The sequence below is a fragment of the Amblyraja radiata genome, chromosome 6 (genome assembly GCF_010909765.2).
Source record: "Amblyraja radiata isolate CabotCenter1 chromosome 6, sAmbRad1.1.pri, whole genome shotgun sequence".
In the NCBI taxonomy this organism is placed as follows: Eukaryota; Metazoa; Chordata; class Chondrichthyes; order Rajiformes; family Rajidae; genus Amblyraja; species Amblyraja radiata.
This window is the reverse complement of record NC_045961.1, coordinates 32812045-32832543: the sequence shown is the minus strand read 5'-3', so window position 1 is coordinate 32832543 and position 20499 is coordinate 32812045. Positions and strand designations below refer to the sequence as shown.

The following is a 20499-nucleotide window of genomic DNA, read 5'->3' as shown; positions in this document are numbered from 1 at the left end:
TATTCCAAAAAGTATCCTTACTAGCATTAATAACTTACTGTGTGTGTGTGTATGTGTGTGCATGTGTTTGTGTGCTCGTGTGCATGTGCTTGTGTGTGTATGCATGTCTGTGCTCGTGTGCCGTAGGTCTGTCTTGGGAATAAAGAGAAAGAAAAATTGTAATTGACTGATAAAATTCCTTACTGTTATAAATCTCTCATAATCAGGGTGATAAAGCAAAATGACAGTGCTCATTAACAGTTAGTTGGCAAATATGACCTTGTCTGAAATCAAGGCCTTGGATTGTTATGCTAAACTGAAGTTACAGTATATAACAAGCAGTGACATTATCTAATAGCTTATTCTCTTATTATTCAACAGACATTTATTATCAAACATCTGTTGCCTGGTTTTACAATTTGATCTGCATTTTAACACTGAATCAATTATTCATTCAGGCTCTTCAGCATTTCATATTCTGTTTGTAAAATGTGGATATTACTACTTGGGATGGGTATCTCGGTATCGGGCAGAAAGTAGCTTAATCCAATTTCCATTTTTGTTTTTATCTCTCTATGAGGCACTAAATCATTTTGCAACCTGAGATCCTGCAGGCCTTCATTGTTAGTTAAGTGATCAGATGTCAGGGTGATAGCTTTATAACTTGGACGCACAGCAGGGAAGGTGGGAACCAGTCAAATGCAAGTTGCAGTTAGAGCGTTGACACACTGGCTGAGCCTCTGTTCTGTGATATAAACAGAATATCTATCACATCTGTTGAATGATACAGTGGAATTTGACTTACCATACAGCCATACAATCAAAAAGAGCACAATACACTATAGAATACAACATGAACATCCAACACAGTGGAATCAACATTCTTCACTGTGGTGGAAGGCAATAATGTTCAGTCAGTCCTCCTCCTTTGTTCATCTGTGGTCGGGGCCGTGAACCCTCCACAGTCGCCGCTACAGACAGCATGTGGCAATAAATGTGAACTTGAATGTGAACTTCTTTCGGTAATAGTTTCTTGCGTTTATAAACAGTAGGCGACACTATGTGCAGCTTAATGGCATCTTTCCTATTGCAGGGTGACCAAAACTAAATAACAGTTTAATAACAGGTGTTGCCTGCCCAGTGTATTCGCCTAACTTTTGAATTGAACAATGCCTAAACTTCTTCTATCTAACTTTCAGAATATCGGGATTAACATTTTTAAGCAGCACACTTTCTATTCTTCCTATCCAACAGCTGGATTGGGGCTGCCTCTCTCAGAGTCGGGCCCAGAACATCAGCAGCGGGCTCAGCGCGGACTTTCCATCGTGGAGTGTCTGTCCGTCCCGACGTCGGAGTTTCGAGCATCCCGACGAGAGGGCCTGTAAATCGGGCTGTCCGTAGCGGCGACTGCGGAGGGTTCACGGCCCCGACCACAGATGAACAAAGGAGGAGGACTGACTGAACATTATTGCCTTCCACCACAGTGAAGGATGTTGACTCCACTGTGTTGGATGTTCATGTTGTATTCTATAGTGTATTGTGCTCTTTTTGATTGTATGTCTGCATGGTAAGTCAAATTCCACTGTACATGTGGCAATAAATGTGATCTTGAACTTGAACTTCTTTCGGTAATAGTTTCCTATTCATTGCCACCATACCAAAATGTTCTTCATATTCTATTCATCGTATAGTTGAGATTCTTCATGCAAAATATCCAGTTAGTGTGTCGATCATTTCCTCAGTTTCTGCAAGATCATTTTTCCCATCACCAATTTGATACTGTTTTCTCCACATATCATTATTGCGTTTATAAATATTTTATTCCTCTTCCAACCATATTACCTGCTAGTCACCCTTTGTGATAATGAATCCTACACTTAATGATTGGTATTGTCCCATATAATTTCTGTTACCCTCTGGCCCTGGTTTGATGCTCAATCTTGCCACTGGAGGCACTTTCTCCTGCCACTTGAGATGCACATCTCCAGAGACAGAGGGGAGCAAAAGCTGACCCTCTGTACCCGGGAGGTTCCCTACAAAATGGAGCATGGATCCCAGAGAAGAGGTGATGTACAACTAAGATCCACTGACTTCGGGACGGATTGACTGATCTTTTAGTTGTGTCAAAGGCAAATGTTTTTATTATTAAGCAGAGATATTTAAAAGTAGTTTAAATAAATCATAATAGATTTGAATAATATTATTAAATAATTTAATTACATCATGTAATGAAAACCATACAGTGATTTGAAAAAAGTGATATATTTAATTTAAACCGGTATAGAATAATTAAATACTTAACATATGCTTTATTTTTCTCATCTGGGCCATCATCTGGGCATCTGGCCATCATCAGCTGGTCACGACAAAGAGCTGAGGGGATGGATGTGATGTGAAGTGCCGCGCTGCTAGAGTCTACCAGTGGAGCAAACAGTTGGAGCAACAGAACTTGACCTCCAATCGTTTTGGACTCCAATATTGATTCAAGTTGGCCAGAAATCCAAAATGAACTTGGCTTATAATACCACCTGCCCATCAGTTAGTACAACCTAGCCCCAAAACTATTGCATGTTTTAAAAAAAAAAAAAAAATCACACTTATTTGAACTTCCCTCTTTGTACACGGAATTTCCGCCTATCAACTCTCACCTGTTATCTGGGGGTACATGTGAATCTGCCATTTGCCCAGGAGATGGGGTTGTGGTTTCACAAGGTGCTGGGATCATAATCACATGCTCTTCCAATCCTAATACTCTAGCTTCACTTCACAATGAGAATTTTATTACAAATTATCATAAATGTAGACTTTAAAATAAACGATACCAAGATTCATCTGCAACAATGTTGATGAAAATCCAGAAAAGTGATGCAGTGTTTTTATGACATGTTAAATCATTCAAGAGATGCCAGAGCAACTACCATCACCATTTAGAAAACAAGCGGAAAAAATATTACCGTTATTTCCAATTAGCCTTATGTTATAGAAGAGTTACCCTAACATTTGTGGCCTAAGTCCATTTTTGAGCCAGATTTTGGCCAGTGGAGATGCATTGTAGGTTTATAGAGTAGATACAAAATGGTGGAGTAACTCAGCGGGAAAGGCAACATCTCTGGAGAGAAGGAATGGGTGACGCTTCGGGTCAAGACCCTTTTTCGGACTGGTGTCAAGGGAGAGGGAGATACATAGATAAGGACTGTAAGGTCTGGAAAGAGGACGAAGGGAATGGAGATCAAGGAAAATGTAGAATAGATCATTGTTGGCTGGGAGAAGGTAGCAACAAAGCAGAGACCAGTCGGAGACAGTAAGACTGGTTGGAGAACTGGTAAGGGGGAGTGATGGAGAGAGAGGGAAAGCAAGGGTTACTTGAAGTTAGAGAAGTCAATGTTCATACTGCTGGAGTGTAAGCTGCCCAAGCGAAATATGAGGTGCTGTTCCTCCAATTTGTGCTGGGCCTCACTCTGACTGGAGGAGGCCCAGGACAGAAAGGTCAGTTTGGTAATGGGAGGCGGATTTAAAATGTTTAGCAACCGGGAGATAAGGTAGGTTTAGGCGGACTGAGCTGAGGTGTTCAGCGAAACGATCGACGAGTCTGAGCTTGGTCTCGCCGATATATAGGAGTCCACACCTGGAACATCCGATACAGTAGATGAGGTTGGAGGAGGTGCAAGTGAACCTCTGCCTCACCTGAAAAGACTGCCTGGGTCCTTGGACGGAGTCGAGGGGGGGAGGTATAGGGACAGGTGGAGCATCCCCTGTGGTTGCAGGGCAAAGTTCCTGGGAAAGTGGTGGGTAGGGACGAGTTGACCAGGGAGTTGCAGAGGGAACGGTCTCTGAGGAAAGCAGAAAAGAGTGGAGATGGGAATATGTGGTGAGTGGTGGGATCCCGTTGGAGGTGGCTAAAATGTCCATTATGTGCTGTATGCGACAGCTGAAGGGGTGGAAGGTGAGGACTAGAGGGACTCTGTTCCTGTTGCGACAGGAGGGAGGGGGAGCAAGAGCGGAGCTGCGGGATATCGAGGATATATGAGGGTCTGATCTATGATAGAAGAGGGGAACCCCCTTTCCCTAAAGAATGAGGATATCTCTGATGTCCTGGGATGGAACATTTCATCTTGGGTGCAGATGCGGCATAGATTGAGGGATCTGGAGTTGGGGATAGTCTTTACAGGAAGCATGGTGGGAACAAGTGTGGTCCAGATAGCTGTGGAAGTCAGTGGGTTTATAATAGATGTAATTTTGTTTTCTGGTACATCTTATGGTAATTTGCATAATGACATTCACATCAAAAGGTGTATTGGGTACAATGTTATGAAGCACTATCATCATTCATATTATTATATGCAGCTGTTCATATTGAGGTATACACACGTTGTTTCGACTCATGGGAAGTTTCCTGAATGAACATGACCACGAGTGCTGTCTGTACAGAGTTTGTACGTTCTCCCTGTGACTGCGTGGGTTTTCTCCGGGTGCTCCGGATTTCTCCCACACTCCAAAAGACGTACAGGTTTGAAGGTTAATTGGCTTCGGTAGGTCAGTGTGCTGGGTGATCTATGGTCAGCGTGGACTTGGTGGACCAAAGGGCCTGTTTCCGCGTTGTATCTCTAAAGTCTGTCTAAAGTCGAGGGCAGCAAGATGACAAAGACTATGAAAATACATTGTGTCTTGAATTTGAAGAAGAGTTCTGACACAAAACATCACCTATCCATGTTCTACGGAACTGCTGCCTGATCCGCTGAGTTACGCTGGCGCATTGTGTCTTTTTTGGTTACTTGGAGTCATAGTTAAATTCACAATCAATGTGGAGGGAAGCAATGGGGTCCCAATCCTGCAACCAAGCTGAAAGGCGTCGATATCATAAGTGCCCTACCTGTAGGGGATGAAGTTGCACAGGGGTTCTGCTGCAAAGGACTCAGATGAAGACTTCAGTGGGTCAAGTAAAGAGAGAGGCTGAAGCATATGCACAATAAAATGCTTGATCCACGAAGAAGCTTTCCCAAAAACCTGAGCTCAGTGGTAAGGAGCTAGAGGAACCCAATCCAACAGACAGAACTTGCAACTCACACCTCCCCCCAAACCACACACAACCATGGTTGAGCTCTCAGCTTTCCTTCCAGAGCAGTGGTTATCACAGAGCACACAGGGGTGCACTGGAAGCTCAGCTGTGGTCATCTGAGAGCAGTTCTCTGCAGTCCCAGATCATGCATCAAAGATGCGGATTGCAGAGTTTCACACAGAAGCAGCAATCCACCCTCAGGTGGATAACGAGTGCTGCTAAGACATCCCCTTGGGAGGAACTACAGTATGTGGAGCTGCCACAGAAGTTGTTAGTCTGAGAACAGCTTTGTCACATGAAAGCTGGTGCAGGTGTTTTTTTCACATTTTTAAAGGGAAAGGTAGATGTGAGTTTGAGATAAGAAGACAGTGATCTATTGACTGAGCGCCAAACAATAAGATTGTTTTTGGATTGCTATCATGGAGTCTCAGTGGGTTAAGCATTGCATCTCATCTGTAGTTGTGTTATCTAAATTAGAGAAGCTTGAATTTATTTATCCAAATTTCACGCTGTTAATGAGAGATCTTACCAGCGTTTGCAAACAATCAAAAATAATAGAAGAAAAGTGCCATAAAGTTCTGTGTTTATTACAAAATCATCTATTGTCAAATCAAGCTGCAAATTGACTGCTTAAACTTTAATTATATGTCACAAAAATCCAACATTCCTTTTTGATCTGTTATTTGTTGTTTCAATATATTGTAACGTTCTTTACTCTGTGGGGTTATTCTGGCTAAGGAGTTTAATATTCTCTGACTTTTGGTGAGACTGCTATTAAATTGTTCACTGAAGAGGTGAATGGAAACAATTACACATTCTGATTATTCTCTTTGCTCCTGAGGACCTGCCCATCAACTCCACATGATGCTCCTTCTCCGATATCAACTTGCTGTGGTGGATCCACTGTGCACATCAGGAAGCTTTGTACAATGAACCATGGTGGAAAACAGTAGGAAGAACAGGCAAGAAACTGACAACGATGGATGAAACCGAATAAGCTAAAAGAATGACAGGGACATGTAGCGAAGAACCCAGCTGGGTAAAAAGTAATAAGGAAAAGTACAGAGATCTGAGTGTTGTGAAACCAGGAGCGTGTAATCTGAGGAGCAGCTAGGAAGCATTGCTTCAGTGGTGGCACATAGGGCGCACACACGGCACACATAAACAATTGGTTTCAGGATAGTTAGGTTCTGTTCATTTTCACCAGAGCTTTCATCGCCCAGAAATTGGAATGCATAGCCCCCATTTTTCAAGCACACTTCTTGGTTCCAAAGTAATTGGGAAAAACTTTACCAAAGTCACACTGCAAATGAATAAATGGGAGGTGTCGCTAATTGACACTGGCATTAGATGATGGGCTTCCTTATTTTTTTTTTTTTTTTGAAACCTGTATGTGATTCCTGCTCCAATGGCTAACACGGCATAAATTCAGGGAAACCAACCCCACCATCCTGACAAACTGCAACAAAAGGTAAATAACTGAATATTGAGACTCCGTACTAAAGGATCACCCCTGCCAACTTCCCCGTCGCATCCCAATACTACGCATCACCCCTGCCAACGTCCCCATCACATCCCAATTCCTCACCAATACTGCACTGGCTTCAAGACTCCCTTTTAGGTTAAAAGTGTGCAATGAAAAAAAAGGAATAGAGAAGCGGAGAGTAATGGGTGAAGGAGAAATACAAAACAGAACGTGGACAGAAGCTAAAAATGTTATGGGAAAAGGTGGAAATGAAACAAAACCAATTGCACACAAACCACCATCAGAAATACTTCCATGATGTTACTGAATAGAATGGGGGAGAGGGGAGGGGAGAGGGCGGGATTAAAGAAGGGAGGAAATTTGAATTGAGAGTGATGGAACAGGTTGATCGTTAGGGGATGGTGAAAGTGATGAGATATGTGGATGAAGGGTCTCGTCCCAAAACGTCGCCCATTCCTTCTCTCCAGAGATGCTGCCTGTTCCCCTGAGTTACTCCAGCATTTTGTGTCTATCTTCAGTGAAAGAGATGAAGGTTGTTGGAGCAGAAGCAAATGGAGGAGATATGAAAACAGGATTTGTTCCCTAGATGGTCGTATGGGTGTCTTCATCTTCAAGGATGCAAGTGCCAGGTTGAATTATTTGACAGCAATTTGTATACAAAATAAAATAAAATTCACGTGTAGGAAGGAACTGCAGATGTTGGTTTACACTGAAGATAGATACAAAATGCTGGAGTAAGTCAAAGGGTCAGGCAGCATCCCTGGAAAAAAGATTAGGTGACGTTTCAGATCGAGACCCTTCTTCAGGCTGAGGAAATAAATAAATAAGGTAATGAATAAAATTAATTTTCTATTTGTTGAACATAGCCACAATGCGAAATAATAATTTTTGAGATTATTCATACAATTTGCATCCAGATAGGCAGTGCAGTCTGATTTAGAGGTGGATTAGTCAAAACGAGTTCAGTCTAGTGGTGTGAAATCGCCTCAAGGATGCAGAGCTAAAGAATGCCGTTGCATCTAATCAGCTGCTCTGTAACTAGGTACCTGGAGGAAGATTGTTGGACCACCTGAGAATATTTAAACAGTTTAAACAGTGGCATACAGCCAAGAGTCCTGTCAGGCTTTTGCTTCAATTGAAAATGGTTCTGATAATTCTCTGCAGGTGAGCGGAGGGTTGTGTATGCAGACCAACGTGCAAGAGTGTAAAATTATTAAATGCAGGATTGCTACTATCTCAGCATCTAGGTTGAATGTTACATCTTGTCGCAGCACCAGGGGACAAACAGTATGAAATCCTTTCTTTCCGTCACCCCTGCAGTCCCATAAACCTCACTTAACAATGAGCTTCAACCGTTCCAAACGGGTCAATGAAATTAATGTCAAGCTCAAAACCAAACCTGTAATTAATTTGAACAGAATTTCAGACAGACATTAGCTACAACTGTGCATTATATGGATGATTCAGTCCCAAATGTATCTTGCACATTATCCAGTCAGTGATTCAAAGTACTGTTTTTTTAGGAATATGCCCATTTAATTTTCCAGTAGAGTAAAGCTGCAGGTGGGCAGCAATGTTGCAAAGTTGCTGCACATCTTGACTTGTTCAAATTAATGTTCAACATAATTGCATTATAATCCTGCTGAATCTTTAACAGACTTCTAGCAGAGCAAGCCGATTCACAGGAGCGCAAAATTAAAATCTGAAATACTAAAATTACAATTTAAGAGCAATTTGGGGCTTTCAGTAAATTACATTTACGGTATATGATTTTCTAAGAATAAATACTGGCTGTCACTACCATCTTCAAATATTTTTCTCGCAGTGGGCAGTGGAGAGATCTCAGTTTAATTGGAAAGATATAAATGATGTTTGTCTAATTCGAGAATTGAGCCAGTAGATGGCATAAGGATCTATTAACAGAAGCATCAAATATATTTTGCAAAGGTCCTTATATAACAGTTCCAGTGAGTTCATGAGACATTTATTATCACATGCACCAATAGGTACTGTGAGATTTGAATTACCTTACAGCCCTACGAATAAAAAGAACACAATACACGACAGAATTTAACATGAACATCCCCACACAGCAGAATCAACATTTCCCACTGTGAGGAAAGGCAATAAAGTTCAGTCCTCTTCCTCTTTGTTCAACCGTGGTCGGGGCCTTTGGGCCCTCCGCATTTGCTGCAACGGCGGCCGGATGTTTCAGGGCCTCTCGCCGGGATGATCGGAGCACCGGCGTCGGAACGGAAGAACACACTCAGTGGTCAGCCGCTTCCTACCAGAGACCGCGGCTCTCGAAGTCCACAGGCCGAGCTGGGCGGAGCTCCAACATTGGCAATCCCAGCAAAGATCCCAGGCTCTGCGATGTTCAAGGCAGCGCGGCCCGCGGCTGGAAGCTCCGCAAACCACAGCTCCACGGTGTTAATCAGTAGGCCAACACTCTGGAGCTCCACACGGCGATCCCCAGTAATGTATCGCCCACTCTGCGATGGAATGGCAGCGCCGCTGAAGCTCTGGCCGGTCTCCAGCAGGAAAGGCCACGCCAATCCAGATGGTAGACCACGAGGGGCTGGCGAAGATGTGACTGGAAGAATAGACACATCCCGACCAGGAAATGACTGGGAAACAGTTTCCCCTTTCCCCTCCCCACCTCCCCCACATAAAAAAGACTAAGAAACCTCCAGGAATATACTTTTAAACAGACTAAAAATAACAAAAAGGGTGAAAGGACGAACAAGCTGCTGGCGAGGCTGCCCAGCGCGGCGCCACCCGATGACATCAGACACGTCAGAGATTGACAGCCACAAAATGCTGGAATAATTCAAAGTGTCAGGCAGCATCTCTGCAGAAAATAGGTGATGTGTTGGGTAACATCAAGTAACTCTTGCATTCCCCCTCTCTTTCCATCCCCCCCAACCTAGTCGTCCTGCTAGTTTCACTTTTCTGAAGAAGGATCTCGACTTGAAAAGTCACCTATTCATTTCCTCCAAAGTTGCTATCTGACCTGCTGAGTCACTCCAGCATTTTTTGTGAGATTGACATTCTGTAATAATGTGAAATTTTATCCTATGTTGTGGTTCTACGTTAAAATATTTATATTTCTTTGCAATTAGACTCAGTGCTGCTACTGAAAAGAAATGCATTTTGGAAATTAACAAAGTCCAAGAAAAATCCAGCTGAAAATCAGTGCAAATGTGTCCATTATGGTGCATGCTTTGTACTTGGATGACACACAGCAGAGCAGCAATTATTTGTCTGTTTGAAAACATTAAGATTCAGTCTCCTACTATTGGACTGCAGAAAGATGTAAGTTAGACCTGAAGGGATGGTAGATTTGTCTCTGTTTAAATCTTTTATAAAACAATTGTGTTTTTGCAAAACATCACCAGCTCTCAGAGAAATTATTTCAAAACGGCAGATTGATTGACTGAATTTGCCACAGTGAGACAACATCGAGATTATTGACTGAACACTATACCATCAGACCATCAAATGCAACGCATTTAAGCTCAGCGTAGGAGCACTTGTTCAAACGGATTAAGTGTACTGAAATTATTTTCTGTCAGGTCAATGGAAAACAGACTGTATATTTTGCAGTCCGTGGAAAACAGACTGTATATTTTGGATAATGTTTCACTGGTAATGCTGGGCAATTATTCCAAACCTTGGCTTTCTGTGATCTCAAAGTTCAAAGCTTGGGTTTTTCCAATGATGGTGGCCCCGATAATATCCTAGTTAATAATGGAATATTTTAAGTATTTTATTAAGTAAAGATTAATTTGACTTCTTTGTGTTTTTGGGTCTGAGTAAATTAAAGCTTTGAAATTTGGGTTCTGTAGAAGGGCTGGGTAATCAGAAAATTGGAGGCCAGCATTCAAACTGCACCCAAGTTTCTTCCTGTTGTGCCCAAGGAAAATATATTGATGATGGTGAGAGGGGATGTACTTCTTGAGAAGGTTCTGGATTCTGTAAACAGAAGCCTTAAGAGAGGATAAGCTTTCTGAAACGTTGGAAGTTTTTGTATACATGAACTTCTGTGGGCAATTGATAAGGATCCTTACATTGTTTAAGAAGGTACTGCAGATGATAGACTTTTCACTAACTTCCTGTTATTTGGGGGTTTCGTAACTAAAGTTTGTGATCAATATAACCATAGCATGAGAAGTATTGTATTAGTGACAAGCATGCTTTGAATGGGTAGAGCTGTGATTGATATGTTACACGTCATTGCTGCAACTCTGTATAAACATGTGACTATGTTTCTGAAATACTATAAAAAGATGCTGTATGTCTTCATTCATTAGAGTGATGGCCTAGGAGGAGTTAAGTATCTGCTGAATGCTTGACTTTGTATCTCCTAGCACTCTCACTGGCTAAATGATCATTAAAGTTTGTATTGGTTTTACCTAACTTATTGTAAGTTGTCTGTTTTAAGAAAATTAACCTTAAAATTGGCGTAGTCGGCAGGATTTCGCTGGGACCATCAACAGACGACTGAGTAAGAGGCCATAGTTTGTCCGGGATCTGATGGGGAGGATAAAAAGTGCATTATTCGGACTCCTTGAGACCGACCTCCCGAAGAAGCTCCCGGAAAAACTTGCGTCCTTCGTAGTAGGTTGATCTGGTGCCCTGCCAAAATCGTTGATACAGACAAAGATAAGACCAATTGTGTATGTATTTTGCTACCAAGAGAGTAGTCGGCAATTGGATGGAGCAAACTAGAAATGGTTTGTCGTAAATTAATGTCTTTTATTTTGCTACTGGGAAAGTAGTTGGCAATTGGCGTTGCAAACTAAAAAAGGTTGTCATTCACAAAGTGGCTGGGGTGAGAGAGTCTCGCAGCTATGAGGAATAATCTGGATAAAAGTGACAGGGTGAACGCCCGTATTTTGCTACTAGGAAAGTAGTCGATGATTGGCTCCGCAGGTAGAAAGCTTGTCGTTCACAATTAAGTAAGAGTTAAAAGACACTGCAATAATGGGTAACAATTTGTACTAAAGTGACAGGGGAACACCTGTGCAACATGTGCAATTTGAATCCTAAAAGTAACAAAGACTATAGAATATTAAGTTATAAGCTAACCAAATGTTTGGGAGATGAATCATTGCCAGTCGAAGGAATATGGAATGTAGAAACTGTTAAAAAGGAAAAAAAAAAAGATAAAAGGCGCTAACATGATATAACCCCGGGGACCCCTTGTCTGACATAGGCAACCCTGTTTATAGAAGAGGGTGGATGAAGGAACACATTTGATGGGGAAATGAGGAACAAAGTCGGGATAGTGTAGACCACCTCCCTCATATAAGATCCTGTAGGGGTGGGGGGGGGGGGGGGGGGGGGGGGGAGGCTCAAGCACCCCTACAGGGAAGGGCACCTCCAGAAGAAACTGATACTGATAGTGACTTGGAGACTGAAAAGGCAGATGAGAAAGCTGAAGGGAAAGGGCTGAGGCAGAAGAGGAAGAAGCAGCAGTAATTGAATTCAGCAGTGAGAGAGTTAAACAACGCAGATGACCAGAGAGAGAAAACAGCAGATAAATTAAAGAAGATTGGAAGAGAAAAAAGCATGAGAATTGAGGCTGCTTAAAAACTTTAACTCACAAGCCAACAGCCTATACTGTTTAAAACAAAGTTGCCTTCGAATTTTGAGTCACTTCTGGCACAGAGAGAGAGAAAGACGGAGAGTTTGTGAGTGACCCAATGGTTGTGGGGTGTGGCAAGACCCTGATTGACAGGAAGTCTGACTAATGTAGGGAAGTCAGACCCAACATGTAGGGGAGAAAGAAGAAAAAGATAATAAACAGAGAATAAAAGGTGGTGGGGTTCTTAAATGGGTATATTTTAATGCTAGGAGCATTGTAAGAAAGGTGGATGAGCTTAGAGCCTGGATTGACACCTGGAAGTATGGTTGTGGCGATTAGTGAAACATGGTTGCAGGATGGCTATGATTGGAAACTAAATATTCCAGGATTTTGTTGCTTCAGGTGTGATAGAATTGGAGGGGCAAGAGGTAGAGGTGTTGCATTGCTTGTCAGGGAAGATATTACAGCAGTGCTTTGGCAGGATTGATTAGAGGGCTCATCTCAGGAGGCTATTTGGGTGGAACGTTACACCTAAGGTACTGGAAGAAAGAAGGTGGGAGAGTTACACCTAAGGTACTGGAAGAGAGAAGGTGGGAGACAGTGAGAACGGGAGGGAAGCATGGAATGCCAACGTCCCCGGGTGTTGTACCTCTTGTGAACAGGTTCACCCACTTAGAAGCTGTCGGGACAGAAGAGGTGTTTACACTGAGCGGCGGACTGGCTTGTGATGCGAATAGGGCTGTTGAGCCAAAACCAAAAAGGCCTAAGGCAGGCAACACCATTGTAGTGGGAGACTCCATTGTGAGAGGTACGGACAGGGGTTTCTGCGGCAACAGACGGGATGCGAGGATGGTGTGCTGCCTTCCTGGTGCCAGGATCCAGGATGTCACGGACAGAGTGCAGAAAATCCTCAAGGGCGAAGGTGAACATCCGGAAGTGGTAGTGCATGTCGGCACAAACGATGTCGGAAAGAAGGGGATGAATATTCTGCAGTGTGACTTCAGAGAGCTTGGAAAAATGCTGAAAAGCAGGACCTCCAGGATTGTTATCTCCGGTTTGCTTCCAGTTCCTCGTGCTGGCGAGAGCAGGAACAGGGAGATACGGGACCTGAACGTGTGGCTGAGGAACTGGTGCACGGGGCAGGGATTTAGATTCTTAGATCACTGGGATCTGTTTTGGGGTAAGGGGGAACTGTACAAAAGGGACGGATTGCATCTTAACAGGTGTGGGACCAGCATTCTGGCAGGCAGGTTTGCCACTGCTACACGGGTGGTTTTAAACTGAATAAGGGGGGTGGGGTGTCGAATGGGATAGTGGAGGATGGGGTTAAAGGGAAAGGGTTTCTTAAATGTGTGAGCGAAGAGACAGAGGGGTGTAAAATGAGGGTAGAAGCAATAGGTAGCAAGGTGAAAAGTAAAAGTGGCAGGCAGACAAAACCAGGGCAAAAATCAAAAAGGGCCACTTTTCAACATAATTGTATAAGGGGTAAGAGTGTTGTAAAAACAAGCCTGAAGGCTTTGTGTCTCAATGCAAGGAGCATTCGTAATAAGGTGGATGAGTTGAATGTGCAGATAGCTATTAATGACTATGATATAGTTGGGATCACGGAGACATGGCTCCAGGGTGACCAAGGCTGGGAGCTGAACATCCAGGGATATTCAATATTCAGGAGGGATAGAGAGAAAGGAAAAGGAGGTGGGGTAGCGTTGCTGATTAAAGAGGAGATTAATGCAATGGAAAGGAAGGACATTAGTTTGGAGGATGTGGAATCGGTATGGGTAGAGCTGCGAAACACTAAGGGGCAGAAAACACTGGTGGGTGTTGTGTACAGGCCACCTAACAGTAGTAGTGAAGTTAGAGATGGTATCAAACAGGAAATTAGAAATGCGTGCGACAATGGCAAAACCGTTATAATGGGTGACTTCAATCTACATATAGATTGGGTGAATCAAATTGGCAGGGGTGCTGAGGAAGAGGATTTCTTGGAATGTATGCGGGATAGTTATCTAAATCAACATGTAGAGGAACCAACAAGAGAGCAGGCTATTTTAGACTGGTATTGAATAATGAGGAAGGGTTAGTTAGCAGTCTTGTTGTACGTGCCCCCTTGGGCAAGAGTGACCATAATATGGTTGAGTTCTTCATTAGGATGGAGAGTGACATTATTAATTCAGAAACAATGGTTCTGAACTTAAAGAAAGGTAACTTTGAGGGTATGAGACGTGAATTAGCCAAGATTGACTGGCAATTAATTCTAAAAGGGTTGACGGTGGATATGCAATGGAAGACATTTAAAGACTGCATGGATGAACTACAAAAATTGTTCATCCCAGTTTGGCAAAAGAATAAATCAGGGAAGGTAGTGCATCCGTGGATAACAAGGGAAATCAGGGATAGTATCAAAGCGAAGGATGATGCGTACAAATTAGCCAAAAAAAGCAGCAGGACTGGTCGAAATCCAGAGACCAGCAGAGGAGGACAAAGGGCTTAATTAGGAAAGGAAAAATAGATTATGAAAGAAAACTGGCAGGGAACATAAAAACCGACTGCAAAAGATATTATAGATATGTGAAAAGAAAGAGATTAGTTAAAACAAATGTAGGTCCCTTGCAGTCAGAAACAGGTGAGTTGATCATGGGGAACAAGGATATGGCGGACCAATTGAATAACTACTTTGGTTCCGTCTTCACTAAGGAAGACATAAATAATCTGCCGGAAATAGCAGGGGACCGCGGGTCAAAGGAGTTGGAGGAATTGAGTGAAATCCAGGTTAGCCGGGAAGTGGTGTTGGGTAAATTGAATGGATTAAAGGCCGATAAATCCCCAGGGCTAGATAGGCTGCATCCCAGAGTACTTAAGGAAGTAGCTCCAGAAATAGTGGATGCATTAGTAATAATCTTTCAAAACTCTTTAGATTCTGGAGTAGTTCCTGAGGATTGGCGGGTAGCAAATGTAACCCCACTTTTTAAGAAGGGAGGGAGAGAGAAAACGGGGAATTACAGACCAGTTAGTCTAACATCGGTAGTGGGGAAACTGCTAGAGTCAGTTATTAAAGATGGGATAGCAGCACATTTGGAAAGTGGTGAAATCATTGGACAAAGTCAGCATGGATTTACAAAAGGTAAATCATGTCTGACGAATCTTATAGAATTTTTCGAGGATGTAACTAGTGGCGTGGATAGGGGAGAACCAGTGGATGTGGTGTATCTGGACTTCCAGAAGGCTTTTGACAAGGTCCCACATAAGAGATTAGTATACAAACTTAAAGCACATGGCATTGGGGGTTCAGTATTGATGTGGATAGAGAACTGGCTGGCAAACAGGAAGCAAAGAGTAGGAGTAAACGGGTCCTTTTCACAATGGCAGGCAGTGACTAGTGGGGTACAGCAAGGCTCAGTGCTAGGACCCCAGCTATTTACAATATATATTAATGATCTGGATGGGGGAATTGAAGGCAATATCTCCAAGTTTGTGGATGCCACTAAGCTGGGGGGCAGTGTTAGCTGTGAGGAGGGTGCTAGGAGACTGCAAGGTGACTTGGATAGGCTGGGTGAGTGGGCAAATGTTTGGCTGATGCAGTATAATGTGGATAAATGTGAGGTTATCCATTTTGGTGGAAAAACAGGAAAGCAGAATATTATCTAAATGGTGGCCGACTAGGAAAATGGGAGATGCAGCGAGACCTGGGTGTCATGGTACACCAGTCATTGAAAGTAGGCATGCAGGTGCAGCAGGCAGTGAAGAAAGCGAATGGTATGTTAGCTTTCATAGCAAAAGGATTTGAGTATAGGAGCAGGGACGTTCTACTGCAGTTGTACAGGGTCTTGGTGAGACCACACCTGGAGTATTGCGTACAGTTTTGGTCTCCAAATCTGAGGAAGGACATTATTGCCATAGAGGGAGTGCAGAGAAGGTTCACCAGACAGACAGACAGACACCACCAGGCTAGATGCAGGAAGATTGCTCCCGATGTTGGGGAAGTCCAGGACAAGGGGTCACAGCTTAAGGATAAGGGGGAAATCCTTTAAAACCGAGATGAGAAGAACTTTTTTCACACAGAGAGTGGTGAATCTCTGGAACTCTCTGCCACAGAGGGTAGTCGAGGCCAGTTCATTGGCTATATTTAAGAGGGAGTTAGATGTGGCCCTTGTGGCTAAGGGGATCAGAGGGTATGGAGAGAAGGCAGGTACGGGATACTGAGTTGGATGATCAGCCATGATCATATTGAATGGCGGTGCAGGCTCAAAGGGCCGAATGGCCTACTCCTGCACCTAATTTCTATGTTTCTATGTTTCTAACTGAGAAATGGGAAAGGTTTAGCAACACATATAGGGGTGTATTATAGACCACCTAATGGGGAGCGAGAATTGGAAGAGCAAATATGTAAGGAGATAGGAGATATTAGCAGTAAGCACAAGGCAGTGATTGTGGGAGATTTCAATTTTCCACACATAGACTGGGAAACACATTCTGTACAAGGGCTGAATGGTTTGGAGTTTGTAAAATGTGTGCAGGATAGTTTTTTGCAGCAATACATAAAGGTACCTACTAGAGAAGGGGCAGTGCTGGACCTCCTGTTAGGAAATAAGATAGGTCAGTTGATGGAGGTATGTGTTGGGGAGCACTTCGGGTCCAGTGATCACAATACCATTAGTTTCAATATAATTATGCAGGAGGTCAGAACTGGACCAAGGGTTGAGATTTTTGATTGGAGAAAGGCTAACTTTGAGGAGATGCGAAAGGATTTAAAAGGAGTGAATTGGGACATTTTGTTTTATGGGAAGAATGTAGTACAGAAATGGAGGACATTTAAAGGTGAAATTTTAAGAGTACAGAATATTTATGTCCCTGTTCGGTTGAAAGGAAAGAGTAATAATTGGAAAGAGCCATGGTTTTCAAGGGAAATTGGACACTTGGTTCAGAAAAAGAGAGAGATCTACAATAATTATAGGCAGCATGGAGTAAAGGAAGTGCTTGAGGAGTATAAAGAATGTAAAAAGAATCTTAAGAAAGAAATTAGAAAAGCTAAAAGAAGATATGAGGTTGCTTTGGCAAGCAAGGTGAAAGTAAATTCAAAGGGTTTCTACAGCTATATTAATAGCAAAAGGATAACGAGGGATAAAATTGGTCCATTAGAGAGGCAGAATGGACAGCTATCTGCAGAGCCAAAAGAGATGGGGGAGATATTGAACAATGTATTTTTTCGGTATTCACCAAGGAGAAGGATATTGAATTATGTGAGGTAAGGGAAACAAGTAGGGTAGCTATGGAAACTATGAGGATCAAAGAAGAGGAAGTACTGCCACTTTTGAAAAATATAAAAGTGGATAAGTCTCCAGGTCCTGACAGGATATTCCCTAGGACATTGAGGGAAGTTAGTGTAGAAATAGCAGGGGCTATGACAGAAATATTTCAAATGTCATTAGAAAAGGGAATGGTGCTGGAGGATTGGCGTACTGCGCATGTTGTTCCATTGTTTAAAAAGGGTTCTAGGAGTAAACCTAGCAATGATAGACCTGTTAGTTTGATGTTAGTGGTGGGCAAATTAATGGAAAGGATACTTAGAGATAATATATATAATCATCTGGATAAACAGGATCTGATTTGGAACAGTCAACATGGATTTGCACCTGGAAGGTCATGTTTGACTTCTTCTTGAATTTTTTGAAGAGGTTACTAGGGAAATTGTTGAGGGTAAAGTGGTGGATGTTGTCTATATGGACTTCAGTAAGACCTTTGTCAAGGTTTACATGGAAGGTTGGTTAAGAAGGGTCAATTGTTGGGTATTAATAGTGGAGTAGCAAGATGGATCCAACACTGACTGAGTGGGAGATACCAGAGAGTAATGGTGGTTAACTGTTTTTCAGGTTGGAGGCCGGTGACTAGTGGGGTGCCTCGGGGATCTGTGTTGGGTCAACTGTTGTTTGTCATATACATCAATGGTTTGGATGATGGTGTGATAAATTGGATTAGTAAGTATGCAGATGATACTAAGATAGGTGGTGTTGTGGTTAATGAAGTAGATTTTCAAAGTCTACAGAGAGATTTAGGCCATTTGGAAGAGTGGGTTGAAAGATGGCAGATGGAGTTTAATGCTGATAAGTGTGAGGTGCTACATCTTGGCACGACAAATCAAAATAGGAGTACATGGTAAATGGTAGCGAATTGAGGAAAGCAGTTGAACAGAGGGATCTAGGAATAACTGTGCATAGTTCCCTGAAGGTGGAATCTCATGTAGATAGGGTGGTAAAGAAAGCTTTTGGTGTGCTGGCCTTTATAAATCAGAGCATTGAGTATAGAAGTTGGGATGTAATGTTAAAATTGTACAAGGCATTGGTGAGGCCAATTCTGGAATATGGTGTAAAATTCTGGTCGCCAAATTATAGGACAGATGTCAACAAAATAGAGAGAGTACAGAGGAGATTTAATAGAATGTTGCCTGGGTTTCAACACCTAAGTTACAGAGAAAGGTTGAACAAGATAGGTCTTTATTCTTTGGAGCGCAGGAGGTTAAGGGGGGGACTTGATAGAGGTCTTTAAAATTATGAGAGGGATAGACAGAGTTGACGTGCATAAGCTTTTTCCATTGAGAGTAGGGAAGATTCAAACAAGAGGACATGATTTGAGAATTAAGGGACAAAAGTTTAGGGGCAACATGAGGGGGAACTTCTTTACTCAGAGAGTGGTAGCTGTGTGGAATTTGTGAAGGCAGGTTCGTTTTTATCATTTAAAAATAAATTGGATAGGCATCCAAGAAAATGAACCTTAACAGCTCTTGCAAGAAATGTAAAATAATTGCAAGAAAAATAACTGCAAAAGATACATGTGAAATGTCAAGAATCACGAGCCAAGAGTGATTTATTGTCATATGTCCCGGACGGGACAATGAAATTCTTACTTGCTGCAGCACAACAGAATATGTCAATATGGAAACATTGTATCGTATGATTTCTCCACTTGGGTGAGGAAATAAACTTTGCCTGCATTGCTTTTGTTTTATAACAAATATTGTTTCATTACAACTTGAAGATTTTGTTTTTTATGTAACAATTGAAAATACATTTTGGACAACATTTAAGTTTTATCATTTCTATTTTAAACTATTTGGAATCAATTTACTTGATGCCACAAGAAAAAGTTTATTTTATTATAATTATTATTATGTGACAATGAACCATGGGGAATCACTGGGAGGAAGGGCGTACAATTGAAGCAGAGAGTAAAATTGGCAGTGTAATAAATTCTTCAAATTTAATTGAATATCATGGACCTGTCAAGCAATCAACTTAGTTTAGTTTAGTTTATTGTCACGTGTACCGAGGTACAATGAAAAGCACTTGTCACATGCTATCCAGCCAGCATAAAGACAATACATGATTACAATTTAGCCATTTACAGTGTATAGATACATGATAAGAGAAGGGTCTCGACCCATTCTTTTTCTCCAGAGATGCTGCCTGTCCCGCTGACTTACTCCACCATTTTGTGACTATCTTTGATTTAAATCAGCATCTGCAGTTTTTCCTACACATGATAAGGGAACAACGTTTAGTGCAAGGCAAAGTCAGCAAAGTCAGATCAAGGACAGCCTGAGGGTCACCAAAGAGGTAGATAGTATTTAAACTGCTTCTTGTTATGACCTTTCAACTTTGAAATGGAGGGAGGCAGGTCTGGAAAATTAGCAGACACCTGAATGACACTGACTCCATTTGATACTGTGTGAACCATACCTGTACCTCTTAGCAACCGCTTCCTCATGATTGTCAGCAGCAGGACAATTGTGCCATCTGTTGCAGCAATACCTGCAGATTTTTTTACATGGGCTTGACCCTGCCAATAGTTATCATAATTAATCAATACCATACTCCCTATTTAATTCACACTTATCATCCTTGAATCAAGTAGATGAGTGAAAAATCCGTTGACAGTAACAGGAGTGGAACATTTCTCCCCAGAATTTGCATTTGAGTCATCTCAGGGACAACTGCATGCAGCATTTTGCCAACAGATTTCCACCTCAAATGTTCATCACCTCTTACATATCACATTAACTGCTTTCGCTACACAGTCTGTAGTTGTGATTGGGCATGGCAGATTTTAAAGTGAGGTGCTGGGTGCTGTATATTGTTGTCTTGAAGTATGAGGGCCTTTTCTTGCTGGGGTTATAGAAGTGTAGTATCTTTATATTTTATATTCTTGGTGTTTATAATACTTGAGATATTTAAGTTTTATACTTTGTATTTTAAAACTTTGGAAACTCTGCATGTTTGTGCTTTATGTGAAGACCTTTGTCCCTTGTATTCTGGTTTGATTGTTTTTGTAAGAGATAACGGAGGCCCAAGATTCTCTTGCAGCCACTAGCGTAAATCAGTGGTGACAGTTATATGA

The 20499-nt window shown here is 42.1% G+C and overlaps 1 long non-coding RNA gene across 1 annotated transcript; it reads left to right on the top strand.

The window, feature by feature from the left end:
- The first annotated feature begins 11392 nt into the window (after positions 1-11392).
- LOC116974221 lies at positions 11393-19264 on the top strand. Its single transcript, XR_004412310.1, has 3 exons — positions 11393-11599; positions 18368-18373; positions 19250-19264. It is a non-coding gene; the product is annotated as an uncharacterized LOC116974221 (long non-coding RNA).
- Positions 19265-20499: the final 1235 nt, after the last annotated feature.